We start from the raw sequence: 16,281 nt of genomic DNA, 5'->3' as shown, positions 1-16,281 counted from the left end.
GAAGAAGAAGAAGAGAAGAAGAATAGAAGAAGAACGAGAAGAAGGAGGAGAAGAAGGAGAAGGAGTCCTACTTCTCCTCCTTCTTCTCCTTCTTCTTCTCCTTCTTCTTCTTATCCTCCTCTTTGTTCTCCTCTTTCATATTCTCCTTACCTTATTTTCCCCAACAATGACATAATTAGCCCATTTAACTCCAAAAACACATACTTAGCTAATTTAGCTCCAAGAAGAGGACAACAGGATAAGAAAGAGGAAAAATGAAAATAAGGAAGAAGAAGAAGAAGGAATAGGAGGAGAAGAAGAGCTCTCCTTCTTCTACTTATTCTTCTCTCCTCCTTCTTCTCCTTCTTCGTGTCTTCTTCTTTTCTTCTTCTCCTTGTCCTCCTCCTTCTCCTTCTCCTTCTCGTCCTACTCCACCTCCTCCTCCTTCTTTTTCTTCTCCTGCTTCTTCTCTTCTTGATTCTTATTTGTCTTCTTGTACGTAGCTTATTTTCCCCAAGAAAGACATACTTAGATAATTATCTCCAAAATGAAATAATTAGCTTAGTTAGGTAGAAATATCATAAGAACCTTGGTTAGCTCATAACATAGCCCATTTAGCTCCAAAATGACATAATAAGCTCAAAATGGCATAAGAACCCTGGTTAGCTCATGAATATTATATACTTAGCTTGTTTTCCTATAAAATGACATAATTAGCCCATTTAGCTCCCAAAAGATATACTTAGCTCATTTAGCTCCAAGAAGAGGAGAAGAGGAGAAATGAAAAGAAGGAAGAAGAAGAAGAAGAAGAAGAGAATAAGAACAGAATAAGAAGGAGAAGAAGAAGGAGAAGGAGTCCTACTTCTTCTCCTCATTCTCCTTATCCTTCTTCTTCTCCTTGTTATTCTTTTCTTCTTCTTATTCTCCTACTCTTTCTTCCCCTCTTTCATATTCTCCTACCTTATTTTCCCCAACAATGACATAATTAGCCCATTTAGATCCAAAAAGACATAATAAGCTCAAAATGGAATAAGAACCTTGGTTAGCTCATGAATATTATATACTTAGCTTGTATTCCTCTAAAATGACATAATTAGCTTAGTTAGGTCAAAAATGGCATAAGAACCTTTGTTACCTCATAAATGTCAGATAGTTAGCTTATTTCCATCCAAATGGACAAATTAGCTTACTTAGGTCAAAAATGTCATATACTTAGCTTATTTTCCTCCACAATGACATAATAAGCTCAAAAACGGCATATGTTGTTGTTGTTGTTCTTCTGACTTTCTTATTCCCATTTTGCAGATTGGATGTACTACATGCGTGGAAGCTGGCATTGATGGAGTGCTTTAGTTCTAGTTTTCATTTGAGTTCATGAACAATGTGGAACTATATGTATATGTATATATGGATGAACAATATATGTGGAACTATATGTATATGTATATATATGGATGAAACTTTCTATATGTTGGTTCTTTCAATATATGGGATGTACATTGATGAACAAATAGCATTGATGAACTTTATATGTATATCATATATGTCTTGTGAACTATATATCATATATGTGCTATGAATTATATATATATATGTGTGTGTGTTGTGAAATAACATAAAAAAACAAAACTATGACAATATGGGCTCTTTGTCGTCTACCAGCTGATGGCAAAGGCCTTTTCCATCAGGCAGCAGACGACAAAGGTGCCATGTGGCACCAAGTTGTGCAACCTGATGGAGCAGCAGCTGGCCCATATAGGCGCTTTGTCCTCCGCTACCCTGTCTGGCGGACGGCACAGGGCCTGAGGGAGGCAGACGACACAGAGCCCTAGGAAGACAGATGGCACAGAGTGTGAGAAGCCGCCTGGGCCAAGTGAGGGCTGGCCCATATCGGAAGACGGCAAGAACAATGGCGAGAGGCAGACGGTAAAGCTGATGAGGGAGGCAGATGGCAAAGCCTCTGTTAGCCCTAACGGAGGCGTCGCGTGTCGGCTATCGTCTAACAGTGCTTGCCGTCTGCTCGGTACCAAAGGCTGACGGCAAAGGTCGTTGTCATCCGCTTACTGCAGATAGACAGCAAATAAGGTCCTATGCCATCGAAAGTAGACGTAGGAACATTGCCGACAGGAGGCAGATGGCGAAAACCTTTGCCGTCGGTGGAACACCTCTTTGTCGTCTGTTATGGCAGACGGCAAAGTGTCTGATTCCTGTAGTGATACTACTAAAGGGGTTGAAGTATTATGATGAATTAGTTGGTCAAGTGCGTAGAGATAGCCACCAAAAATATTCAATCATTCTCCAACAAAAATCTCTATCCCAAGCCAAATTAGCAAAATTGGTACCATCAAGTGTTCCCTCTCGGCCCTACCAATTTTCTCAATGACAAATCCTTTGCTAAACCCTAATCTCTCGGTACCACCAAGTTTCACATTGGTGCCACCGAAAGACAGTGACTAACTTTCTGTTGTCCTAGTTTCAAGATTCGGAATTTTCAATATTGAAATCATCTACCGTGACTATCTACCGTGAGTGAGGCTAGTCCTATGCGGACGTAAGCCATGTTGGAATAGACAAGGCCGCTTATTCGTGGATCCCTTATGGATGGACCCCTGCGTGGACTCTGAGGGCCGTTACCCTCCTTGGGTAGAAGTCTGCACTCACATGGACGTATGATAGCACCACCTATCGGAACCATGCCAAAATTTTCGTGTCAACAATTGCATTTGATCTTCCTTACCTACCATCTACACTATATTTGCATGTCTTTACTTTCCACTGCTATACTCATACATATGCATGTGTAGGATGAACTTGACTTGTCATAATTGCTAAAACTGGCCCATAACTAAAATTGGGAAAAGCCTAAGTTTTTATTTGGTCAAGTAGTCTCATCACCCCCCCCACCATACATACTTCGGATCCTACAAGTGGTGTCAGAGCTTTGGTCTCCATTGCATTGGTTTCACAACGTAGGAGAGTATGGTGTCTAGTAAGGGAAATTATCACCATAAAATGTCCATATTATTATGCTAGAAACTTTGCTATTTGGAAGCATAAGATGAAAATGCATATTCTTGGTCATAATCCTACCGTTTGGGCTATTGTTCATGTTCGTGTGCAAGGTGATTTCTTCGAAGAAGGAAGAGAACCAGATCGCGATGCGGCTATGGAAGAATTGAAGATGTTGCAATAGAATGCTCAAGCCTACAACATTTTGTTCAACTACTTGTGCCCCTAAGAATTAAACAAAATCAAACGCCTTGAGAATGCAAAAGGAAAATTGGGATACTTTGGTTCATATGCACGAAGGTACTGAATATGTCAGGGAATCTAAGTTGGATGTGCTACAAAGTCATCTTAATAAGTTCAAGATGAAGGATGGTGAAGGAGTGGCTAAGATGTACTCTAGGCTAGCTCTCATCACAATTGACATTGCCGGCTTAGGAAGCGAAAGATGACCGACAAATTCATCATCAAGAAGATATTTAGACCCTTGGATGGAACATATGATACCGTGTGCACATCGATCTAGATGATGCCAAACTATAAGGATATCAAGCGAACGGAAGTCATTAGAAGGATTGTTGCTCATGAAATGTCAAACAAGGACAAAGATGAGTTCCACAACAAGTCAAGTGGTGCTTACAAAGCTTCAAGTGATGCTCCCGCTACTTCAAATTACAACCTTTTTACCAATGAAGAGATAAGCCTCATGGTCAAAAAATTTCAACAAGTTCTACAAGAGTAGAGGTAAACAGATAAGCTCAAGCTCAAGAGATGAAGAGAAGCATTCATCAAGTCGTGACCCAAATGGCTACAATTGTCGAAAGCCCGAACACTATTCCAATGAGTGCTCGGATCCCCACAAAAAAAGAGAAGAGTCACCTAGAAGACGAAACTCAAAAGATGAGTCACCTCACAGGGATAGAAGGAGTGGAGAAGATTCTTATGAACGAAGACACTCCTGGAGAAGCAAGGAATTGGAGAAGGACAATTAAACCAAGTGTAGCTCAAGGAGAAGGCTTCGAGCTCATGTTGGTGAATGGGTATCCGGCTCCGAGTCCAAAAACCAATCTGAGAGAAGCTACCACTCCAACTCCAACTCCAGCTACAACTCCAACTATGCCCATCTTGCACTCGTTTCCTCCAACTCCTACGACTTATTTGATTCACCAAATGAAGGGATTGGAATCTGCTTCATCGCAAAACGCCCCAAGGTATCACACCCCGATTACTTACATTTGGATAGTCATGAGGATGACTTGTTAGGAGAAGATGACTCGCTCTTTGATAAGGCGAGTGATAACAGTGAAAATGAACTTTATAATCATCATGCTAGTCAAGAGAAGTCAAATGATGATGATAAGAAAGATATTGAATGACTACTAAAGAAATAATCACTCTTAATATAGCTCATGAAACTACTCTAGAAGAACATAGAGAGCTCGCAAGAAGTCATGAGAAGCTACACTTCGAGAAAATAAATTTAGAGAAGGAGCATGAGTTTCTAAACGCAATCAATGATGATCTTTGAAAGAAGAGTTCTTGTTATCTAGCCAAATGATTACCCTTGTTAAGTTTTGTTCCACAAGATAAACTTAAGAACACTAGTAACAATGGCAAGGAATTTTCTTCATCTAGTAACAACAATGCTAAAGTTAAATCAAATGATGTTGTTGCTAGTAGCTCTATCCACCAATTATTTTCTCAGCCAAGTTACACTTGAGCAAGAAAATTATTTGTTGAAAGAAGTTATAAAGAGAAGTGTCTTCAAGATTCTTGATGGAAGTAAGCAATTCGAGGAAATTGTGCGCAAGCAAGGAGGGCATGATAAGAAGAAAGGTGCTGGATACTTCAATGCCAACGGAGTTGAATGGTAAGAAGGTCAATATCCCATCCCGATGTTTGTTCCCCAAAAGGAGAAGTATGATCGTACTCTCCCCAATGGAACAGGCTCTCAGTATGACCCTCTACCACAAGACCACAAGGGCAACGTCAACCTTCAAGAGAAGATTGACTCATTTGAGGAAGAACCCCAAGGCAAGGCCAAGTGGATTCCAAAGGACACTACTTTCTCTACTTCATCTTGTTCTACCAAAAATCCATGGATCCCTATCAAGCTGATGTGGGTCCCCAAGAAGAAGAACTAGAGAAGTTCTTGAGGGGTGACTCCACCAATGAAATTCACTCTTATTCATTTTGGCAAGAACTAATTACAATCAACTCCAACTTTATGCATTAGTTCAAGGAGTCACCCATTCCCTCAAAGGTAAGAAAGGGAGAAGGTAATTAATGTATCTTTGGACATCATATCACATGCATATCTTTCCATTTCCATATATATCCTTGCATATGTTCCTTGTGCTTTGGGACTAACCCATGTAGGTGAGAAGAGTAAGAAACAACAAGGATTGCTCCCAACTCAAGATGATCTTCATCAACAATGAGCATCCATCACTACTACACCTACATGAATTCTTCTTCGACAAAACCCAAAGTTAGTTTATCCCTGTTAGGGGGATGTCACATCAAGGGCGAGCTTTACTCTAAGACTTGAGTATAATCATATCTTAAAGATGTGAACACATTGAAAGCTTTATGTAAAAGTGGAAACCCCACTTGTGCTTAAACGATGAGTATGACCTATGATCAACAAGTCTTGCTTGGCTCCTAAGTCAATATATCCATATATAGATAACTTCCTTATCACCAAAGTGCTTGGTAGATACTGGAGTGTTCGTGCATGTTCACTATGTTTTATTTGATATCTTGTTGTGTGAGAATGTTGGTATGCATATTTCGCTCATTCGAGGATATCCAACTATTGTTATTTGGCTTTCCATTTTATTTGGCTAATTGGATATACAAGAATGCCTAAGTACCTCTCTCTGGATATCTATGCTTTGTTGTCTCAAATTCTATTCATGCTACGTCACAAAAATTTGAGCAAGCACTTCAGGGACACTCTGTGTTAGGAGCACATGGAGATCCATCTCGACAATGGCTGACTTCCAAAACCTCCTAAAAGCATCTTGGTGTGACCAACCTCAAAAACTTGGTCCCATCAAAGCCTAGGGTTGATCAGTTTTTTCATTCTCTCTACCACCTATTGGATCGTTTCGGCCTCACCGAGTTTCACTGTCAACTGACAATTATGGAACTCGATGGCACCGAAACAACCAACCCGGTGTTTCCAAAAGACAGGGGTATATAATATGTGGACCCAACGTTTGAAATTACTTCTTCAAACTTCACCTCTCGCACTTCCTCGCTGTCGTGCCCTAGTCCCCGGGAGGTCTCCTTGTTTCTCTTGTGCACCCTCGCCAGTGGAGTCCTCGCCGCCGACGGGAATCAACACCGCCGACGTTATTGAGTGGATCCTTCATCGCAATAGGGTATGATCCGACAACTTTTTGCGCTCCAAATTTCAAATCTTGCGCAAATAGGTCTTCCTATATTCAGTCCACGATTGAGATTTTTCTATCTAGAAGATACTTCAAGTAGATTAGAGAACGAAGGAAGATTTAGGGCTAACTGTCTGGAAAACCGAATCTTAGTGTCACCGAGTCATAAGAATTTGTGATAGCTTGGCTTATTAGGGATGATACACTACACATATCAATAAGGAATTCCTTCTTTTCTGGGATCCCATTCGAACATAACTCCCAGGTTAAGCGTGCTCGGCTTGGAGTAGTTCTAGGATGGGTGACCGTCCAGGAAGTTGATCCCAAGTGCGCATGAGTGAGAACAAAGTACGCAGAAAAGACTATTATTGATAGGTGGGGCCAGTCTAGATTCTTCCAAGAGTAACGAAAGCCAGCGGGTGTGTCCGGGGTGTTACATGTTGGTATCAGAGCCAATCCTCGCATTTACATGGATGTTTGCGGACAGGTGTGCGGTCATGTTGTTCATGACGTTTGTGACCCGTTGTAGCACACAACATGGCACATGGATTGGACTCGATGCTCATACGTTTGTGCCAAGTGGGAACACTCATGTGGCCCGAGGATGACGTCAGTTCCTCTGAGTGGTGGTGTATGTGATAGCTTGTCTTATTAGGGATGATATACTACTCGTATCAATAAGGAATTCATTCTTCTCCAGGAGCCCATTCGAACAGAACTCCCAGGTTAAGCGTGCTCGGCTTGGAGTAGTTCTAGAATGGGTAAGAATGCTCGGCTTGGAGTAGTTCGAGGATGGGTGACCGACCGAAAGTTGATCCCAGGTGCGCATGACTGAGGACAGAGTGCGCATAAAAGACTAGCATTGATATGTGTGGCTAGTCTAGATCCCGCCAGGAGTAACGAAAGCCGGCGGGTGTGTCCCGGGCGTTACAGAATTGATCCTACAGATTTTGGTTTTGGGCTACTGAGAACAATCTTAGTGAAACCTAAAAGATTACCATGTTTGTGTTAAATAGAATGTCCATCTCTGTGACTCCGAATTTTGGTATTGATGGGACCGAAATACCTTTTTGCTGAGAGTTAGACTTAAATTTTTCATAGATCAAACTTGAAAAGACTTCTAAATTTTTTCATGCTCAAACATGCCATCTCTTCTAATTCTATTCAAACGGTCACCTTTTCTGCTTGCTGTCTGTGAGTATGTCAGGTTCAGAAGCCAGTCACAATGATTGCAGATAACCAAGTGCTGAGATGGATTTAGGCACTAGTCCTGAGAGGACAGCTTCTGACCTAGGTACACCTTGTTGTCATGATATGCCAAAGGCAGCTACTAGGTTGAGGAAGAAGCTCAATTCTAATGAGGAGGATGCTGATTTTAGCACACATGAAAGCATTCTCTAGAAGAAAAAGTAGAGAGTCACTGTCAGAAAAACGGTGAGAAAAGGCTATGCTAGACCAGATACAGGGAAAGTTCAAGAGGCTACTCAGAGAGGATTGAAGCTCACCCTTGGAGCCCCTTGTTCCAGTCAAGATAAGAAGTCGGGACAGAAAAGAGCAAGGAAGAGAGTAGTGCATGTTGTTGTAATACCAACTTATATGTATAAAGATCTAGCAGAATCTGTTGATGAAGAGGAGGAAGAAATTCCATCTAAGAAGAAGAAACTCATGTCTAATGCTTTGCCCGAAAAGATTGCACCCAAACCATCAGCACGTAAGAAGCCAGAAGCTCCCGAGATGACTACTCAGGACAGACCTACAGCGAAGAAGAACAAAGGCTCTGCATCCAGAGAGCCTGCCGCACAGGAGGGAGAAGATGCATTTGTGCTAAGGAAGCTTAAATCTCATTTTCCATTGCACAACAATGCCCATTCTATTTCTGAAGACATGAAGAAGAGAAGGGACAAAGGATCGAGGCAGGGGAGGAGTAAAGATCCATATGCTATCAGGAGAACAATTGTTGTTGATCCTCGTTATCACTCTAAAGAGCAACAAGATTTTTATGAGACAATGTGAGAAACAATTTCAGGCTGATTGATATTGAAGATTTTGTTGGCAGAGAGATGATAGCTTGGAATGATGAGATTATCATGCCATTTTATTCTACTGCTCATTTGTATCAAAATGGAAGGATAGTGTGGATGACGAGAGGTCACCGGTATGAGCCTACCATAGATGAGTGGGCCACTATCATTGGTGCCCGTGTGGCGCAATAGGGAGATTTAGATGTGTACTTAGAACCCAATATGAATCACAACACAATGGAAAACATGTACAATTCAATACCCCATCAATATTGTCAGACACACAAATTTGGCTCTATATATTTTGTGCAAGAAGGAATACCTACGTCAAACACAACTACGAGATATACCCTGATGCCTAAGTGAGGAGATGATAAGATGATCAAAGGTTATTCCATTAACATGTTGCACCACTTAGACACCCACACCCAGATTAGAGTGATGGACTTGATAGTTGAGACTGTCACGAGGACTGCTGCAGATCTCAAGAGATGTTGTGGGTATGAACCATACATTGAGATGCTCATCAATGCCAAGATTTGCCAAGATTGGTAAGCATGCATATCAAATTGATCATCCGCACCCACCACTACAGCCAGACTTCGAGGACAATGAAGTTATCATGGACCCCAGCCATCCCAACTCAGCTTTAGTGTGTGATGCAGCAAATGCAACACATGTACACGCTGCTAGAGATGCTCTAGCACCACAGCTCAGAAGGTCAGCAGAGCAGATTTTTTTTGTCATCACCATCCAACGGATGGAGAAGAGTATTTGAGAGATCTTGCTAAACTAGGAGAGCCTTGAGAGGATCATGGAGACAAAATTCCATGACTTGGATGTCAAAGTGACAGAGTTGATTACGACTACTGAACACCTCTAACATGAAGTTCATTCAATACATATTCCCCGCTCTAGAAGTGATTATGAAGAGTCACATATTCCTACTACTACTCTATTTAGGACCGAGTCTAAGTCTGCAAGTATGCCAGTGATGGGAGCAAGACCAACTTAATCAGCTCAAACGTCAACACCTTCAGCTTCAGCTCCAGCTCCTGCATCTCTAGTGTCTATACTACCAGCTCCAAGGACATCCGAAGAAGCCTTCACCGACACTCTTTTGTCCACTCCATCCACTGCTATGAGAGGATATCGAGCCCGGAGTGATGCTTAGTTCTAGAACTTTGAACTTTTTGGTAACTTGTTGCCAAAGGGGGAGAAATGTATAGATCAATTAGGTATTCGACAGAGAGAACTTTGCTTCTTATGTACCCTCGTTTGGTTTTGCAAAACTTGTAGTCTTTGGATGACTTTAAAATTCATTGTGTTTGATCATAACCTTTGATTGTTGATGATACTATGTTATACCTTTGAGCTATCTACATGATGATCATTCACTTATTTGTTTGTGTTATGTGCATTAATATTCATTCATATCATTTATGTGCACAACCAAGTTGTATGTGGCACGGAAGAGTGACCCATGCTCCTAATCGATTGTGCATTTGCATCCAAACGCATATTAAAATAATGCACAAATTTAGGGGGAGCTCTTGCTTTTCACATACTTCTCAAAGCGACAATGCTAATCATTGATTATATATTTTCTCGAAGCTTTGATCTATATATTGTCATCAATTACCAAAAAGGGGGAGATTGAAAGCACAATTGCTCCCTATGGTGGTTTTGGTAAGTCATAACAACATATGTATCATTTAACAAATGATCTTATCCTAGTATATTTCAGAAAAGTTCAAAGATACATTGGCAAAAGGATTGTGCGTGCGTAGAAACCCGTTGATGCAAGGAAAGGAATAGGATTGACTCAAGCTTCAAGCAAGAGGACTCTACATTTTACATTTGTGAGAAATCACCTTTGAGTTCATAGGAAAGCCAATACTATTAAAAGGGTGAGGTATTATGAAGAATTGGTTACTCAAGTGCCACCAAACATATTCAATCATTCTCCCATAAATATCTGTGTCCCAAGACAAACCAGAAAAATCGGTGCCACCATGTTTTCCCACTCGAACCTATCGAATTTCTCAGTGACAGATCCTTTGCCAAACCCTAATCTCTCTGTACCACCAAGTTTCACATTGGTGCGACCGAAATACAATGACCATCTTTCTGCTGTTAACGAATAGGAATTTTAGAGATTGAAATTGGTACCCAAAAGATTTGGAAACTTCCTTAGGTCATCGTATCGGTAGCACCTAAATTCATATATCGGTCTCACCAAGAATTCAAAAGTTGCCACATTTAGTCCAACTCGGTACCATCAAGATTCTTTTTGGTGTCACCGAGTTGGGAAATAGTGTTGTAACGATTGGATTTTGGGCGATGCCTATATATACCCCTCCACCTCCTCTCACTCATGGAGGAAGCACTCAGAACACACACACACACACACACACACACACTTGCCAGATCCATTTTTCTGAGAGAGAGCCACCTAATCATGTGTTGAGATGAAGAGATTCCAATCCAACCATTTGATACTTGATCTTGTGGCACCCTGACTCAGAGAGACCGGAACGACCCGTATTCCAGCCGAGAGATAAGGCTTCTGGAATACGACAATGCTTAGCATAGAACAAGTTAGCTCTTTATTACAGATGATATGAGTACAATGGTTTCATCATAATGGGAAATTACATCGGCACGACGACACTACGCCTGCTCAAATTGCTCTATGCTAGCAGCAGAATGACACAAAGCAGCTGAATAACTTCTACCAGCAGAACAATGACAAACATGATGAACTCCACTCCACAGGGACTCTGGATGGAACACTTATCCAAAATCACCAACGCGTCAAGCAATCAATCATGGCATGACCTGGAAACTAGCATGACACGCCAAATGTGTACTTTGAATGTACTCGCAAGCCCATAGCAACCAAAGCAATCAACAAAAACAACAACATGGCATTTACAGGTTAAAAATGAATAATGAACATGATACCACTAGAGCAACATGGCATGTACACGGTAAAGAAAATACCGCTAGAACTACATCGGCTGAGCATGGCATCAACATGTTACTGAAGGCATGAACAAAGGTGATATTAGAATGCATCATGTCTCATATATCATATTTGAACTTACTCTAATCGGGGTTATGTCGGAACCACCACATGTATCCAACATATTAACCAATTCAGTATCCATGATTCCACTTTGAACTTCTCATGATCACATAAAGATCAACAAACTTATTTCTCATTGAACCAAGGTTATTTATTAAACAAATTATTACTACTATTGACTCATAGTGTGACCTACTACGAACTGGGCCCATATCCGCGAGTGCGGCTATCGATAGTTATACACTCTGGAGAGGTTAGTACACAGTACCCACACCACGAAACCCAATGCCTCATGCTCCCATTCAGGTGGACCGACGACATTGTGACAAAACCGATCTATTACACGACACTCTCCTGACCACTCCGACCAACTCCCCTTTGGGCTAAGTTATGGGTGGCCCTGATGTCACTCTGGACATCCAACATGCACCGTCGTGGCAAAACAAAACAGTCCCAAATGGGGACAAAGGTGCCTACAACAACCACGGGCACACAAGGCTTATGGTCGCCTACGTGATCATGGTATCGCGCGCACATAACCTTCCCTAGTTGGAGGCATCGGTAAGAGGCATGACAATAGACCGCATTAAGGCCTTCCCATATAGGCACGTGTGGCTGCACTAGTCAGCTCGACTCGATGGCACTATGACTCTGCCAACATATGTTCAAGTTCAGTTAATATTCGGTTAAACCTGGAAAAAATGAATTGAGTCATAATAAAAAAATAGGATGCAATGACAATGCATATGAGCATGATATCAACATAAACATGGATGTGAAGTATAACCATTTCAATAGGTGAAGCATTAGCATTAACAATGATAAAACACTTAGTCTATTTGATGTAGATGAACATGGCATAGCGATGAGCATGCTTATCACACATACTTTTCATAACTTACGATATTCATGCATCATATGAACACTACTATCACTAGCATGTAATAAGAGCAAGCATGGCATATGAGAATAATACTAGCAAGTAGTCACATAACTAACAGGGTGCAAAAGCACAAAGCAGGAAGATTAATATGAATCCACAAGCATACTAAGTAGAAATACCAGTAGTAGATGAGCAAACATTTATTAAATATTTAAGTAGAAAACCATGGCTACTACAAGGCCATCATGCAAGTGTCTATCGTGTCTTTCTTGGGGAAGAAGGATTCATCGGGGAGAAGTGCGAGAAGCTTGCGGAAAGAATCGTCGGAAAACCATGTCTCTCAAAGGGGGCTGATTTGGGGCAAGGTCAAAATGGTCATTTTAAGTTTTTTTACATAATGAAAATTCTACCAAGATAAGGGCTCGACGAGATGAAAGCGAGGGCTTTGGAATCACCTGAATCACAGTTACAGTATCGTAGATATGCATGATTGAAGATCAGTGACAAATTTCTAAAAGAAATATCTTCAAACCAGCCCCTCGCTAACTAGATAGAAAACGCCTTCCGCGGTGAATACGTCTTCTGCAAAATAAAATGTATTCTCGATCGAGGAAGAATCAGAATACGCTTTCTAGAAAAGGAAGACATACTTTTGGAAGTGCGCTTCCACTTAAATCCATGCATGCGACATTCATTCGCCGACAGGTGGGTCCCGGCCCCACTTGTCGGTCCTTCTCTCTTCTCCCTCCATCTCTTTCTTCCTCCTCCTTTCTCTTCCCGATTGTAGCCACATGTGTCTCGTCTCCAGTGCCCTCTTCTTCTCTAGCTCCTCTAGGGAGCCCTCGAGAGAGGGGATGGACGCGGGGCTCCATGACACCTCCAGGGAAGAACTTCACGCTATCGTGGCGTCACTGGAGGTGGGGCTGCAGACGTGGCCGAGGCATGGTGGAAAGCATCTCGGGGGAAAGGCCATGGCCATCCTCGAGGCAAGCTGGGGCCAAGGAGGGTCTCTGGGTGGTGTCTAGGACCAATTGGCGGATCTATGAGAAGCAGGGGGAAGGGAGGCGCTCGAATTTGAGATGGGGCTGCGGCGTCCATGGCGGCCATTGGAGGGGGAGCGCTCTCCCCGAGCTTGGGGAAGGGGATAGGGTGCTGAATGGGAAGCAGAGGAGCTCGGGCATGCTCTAAATAAGCAAGGGGAGAGCTTTTGGTGACATGGGAAACACGCCGAGGTAGAGGAAGATGACGGAGTTATGGGAGCATTCTATTTGTCGATGGGAATGGAGCGAGGAGGAAGAATCCGAGAGGGGATAGGGTTCAGGGCAAGGGCGAGGCCAAGATGAAGTTGATGGACATGGACAGGTGTCGAGGGCGCGCGGGAACGGATGAAACCAAGGGGGCAATTGCCAGAGTACGAACATTGGCATGACATCGGCATGGTCACCATGTGAACACGGTGGTGACACACGCTCTGCTCAATCAGACCTTGTCTGGACGATTGTTCATTCAATAGAGAGAGATAAAGAGGAAGAAACAAGCATAGGAACCCCAGATGTGACCACGAGGAGCAAAATGCCACTAGAACAACAAAGTGTTTGTACTATGGTGGGGGATATGCATCTGGGTATAGATGTTGAGATTTCTGTGAGCTTGATCAACAACTAAGGTGACCATCTTGGCCAAGTTCCACATCAAATGGAGATGCCTAGCTGGTATGCTTAACAATGTACCATGCTAGTCATAAATGCAAAATAGGAAGATGCACTCACATGCTTGATTGAATTGAGCTGAATTTTGGAGGAGATGAATCATTTCGGCATATGAACACACTACAAAGAATTCATACCAACAAGATGCTCAAAAATGGTACTTCCTTCAGTATGTATATCTCAAGAAAGAAACTAAAAAAAATCTACGGAAAAGTTGGCTCAATGAAATGATCTAAAATTTGGGAGAGGGGGTTTATACGGGTAGGATAAGGTCCTTGTAAATTTTAAACAATGATGAAACAATGTAAAATATGCTTGCTTCATAAACTAAAAATCTGACCAGAAACTAAGATTTGATGTTGGGCTTACATGGATGATGGAGAAATGCTAAAATTTGGAGGAGAGCTATTATTTGAGCATATAAAGGTCCTGTCAAAATTTCAAATCATTTGGACATCCATAGCTTTTACCTCTTTCACAAAGTTCCTTTCTAGACAGAAATTTGGAAATTAGCTGAGGAAGACTTACAAGGAAAATGAAGTTGAATTTTGGCATGATTCCCTAATATGGATAGGAAAGAGTCCGCAATAATGTTGAGGGAAAACAAGAAAATAGAAGTGACGCTTCCTTCACAAAGTGCCATTCAGGGCAGAATAGGAAAAGGAATCTACTTGAATTAGTTTTGAACAAGACAAGGAAATATTTGACATATTTTAGGAAGATATGACCCAAAAAATTTATGAGAATGATTTGGGAATTTTGGGAGAGACAGAAATAGAGGTTGCTTCACAACCTAGAGCAAATATGGTTATTCCTTTAATACAAAAATTAATATTCCCACCAAAAGAATTTGGCTTAGGGATAAGATGGAAATGACATGGTCTTGAGATGGATTTGATAATGACAAGCCACTTTGGGGACTAGGAAGGGATGATCTTCGAAGTTTCCAGACCATAGAGCCACCGAATAGCAATTTCAAGTAAAATCTTAAAGAAATTAAAAAGAAAAAGAAAGGGCCAAAATCCAGGGTGTCACGGATCTCTAGCATCCCAAAGTTGATTTCTACAAAATCAATCTCTCCTACCCATGCCAAATGTGTGAGAGAGTGATCGAGTGTTGAGGATAATATATTTTGAAGCACAAGAGCAAGGACTTCATCGTTCTACCACATCTATTACCTTTTGTAGGGTGGTTCCTCGTCGATAGGTTAGCTATCGCTCGGTACCCTCCTACTTCGTGTTGTGCAGTTGAACCAAGAAGTTTGTATTGGCAAGAAGATCACCTCCTTCATGAAGATCTACCATGAGTGAGGCTAGTCTTGTGTGGACGTAAGCCATGGTGGAATGGACAAGGCCTCTTCTTCGTGGACCCCTTGTGGGTGGATCCATGGAATCTCGTAGCCGTTATCCTCCATGGGTTGAACTCTCAACCAACATTGACATACGATAGCACTACCTATCGGAACCACGCCAAAATCACCTTCTCAACCTTTGCATTTGATCTTCCTTCCCTACCCTCTACATTACATTTGCATGTCTTTACTTTCTGCTACTATACTCTTAGATATGCACTTTTAGGGTGAACTTGCCTTGTCATAATTGCTAAAACTGGCCCACCAACTAAAATTGGGAAAAGGATAAGTTTTTATTTGTTCAAGTTGAAAGTACGTTATACCCACTAGAGGGGGGTGAATAGGCGATTTTGATGATTTCATCATTGAGGAAATTCCTTGTGGGGAAATTCCTCCGTAGCGTATGGTGAGCAGCGGACTAAGTACTCACGCAAGTGTGAAGAACATCAATAGCATAGTCTTTACAGTGAAATGAAACATTCAGTTTGCACAAGTAGCGTGATCAAGATATGTAGGTGAAGAACAAGTGAAGTGAAGAATTTGGGGTGAGGAAATTGCCAAAGTCATCGGTCAAATTCGTTAAACAGTAACGATCAATTTCATCAACATACAAGTGAGGAAATAAAAGGGTTGAGGAAATAGAACTAGGTACTCGATGAAGACAGTGGTTTCCTGACCCAGTTCCAACTGTTGTGGTAATCGTATGTTTGGTTTGGAGCGGCTTGGTATTTAAACCAAAGGACACACAGTCCCAGCACACACAATACTTATCGTATTCTCCCGGAGCTAAGCACACAGTCCTCACCCAAAACTCATGGTAAGTCTTTAGGGAATACTTCCAAA

This window comes from Hordeum vulgare, chromosome 4H (genome assembly GCF_904849725.1).
Source record: "Hordeum vulgare subsp. vulgare chromosome 4H, MorexV3_pseudomolecules_assembly, whole genome shotgun sequence".
NCBI classification, from domain to species: domain Eukaryota; kingdom Viridiplantae; phylum Streptophyta; class Magnoliopsida; order Poales; family Poaceae; genus Hordeum; species Hordeum vulgare.
Note: the sequence above shows the minus strand (reverse complement) of the source record.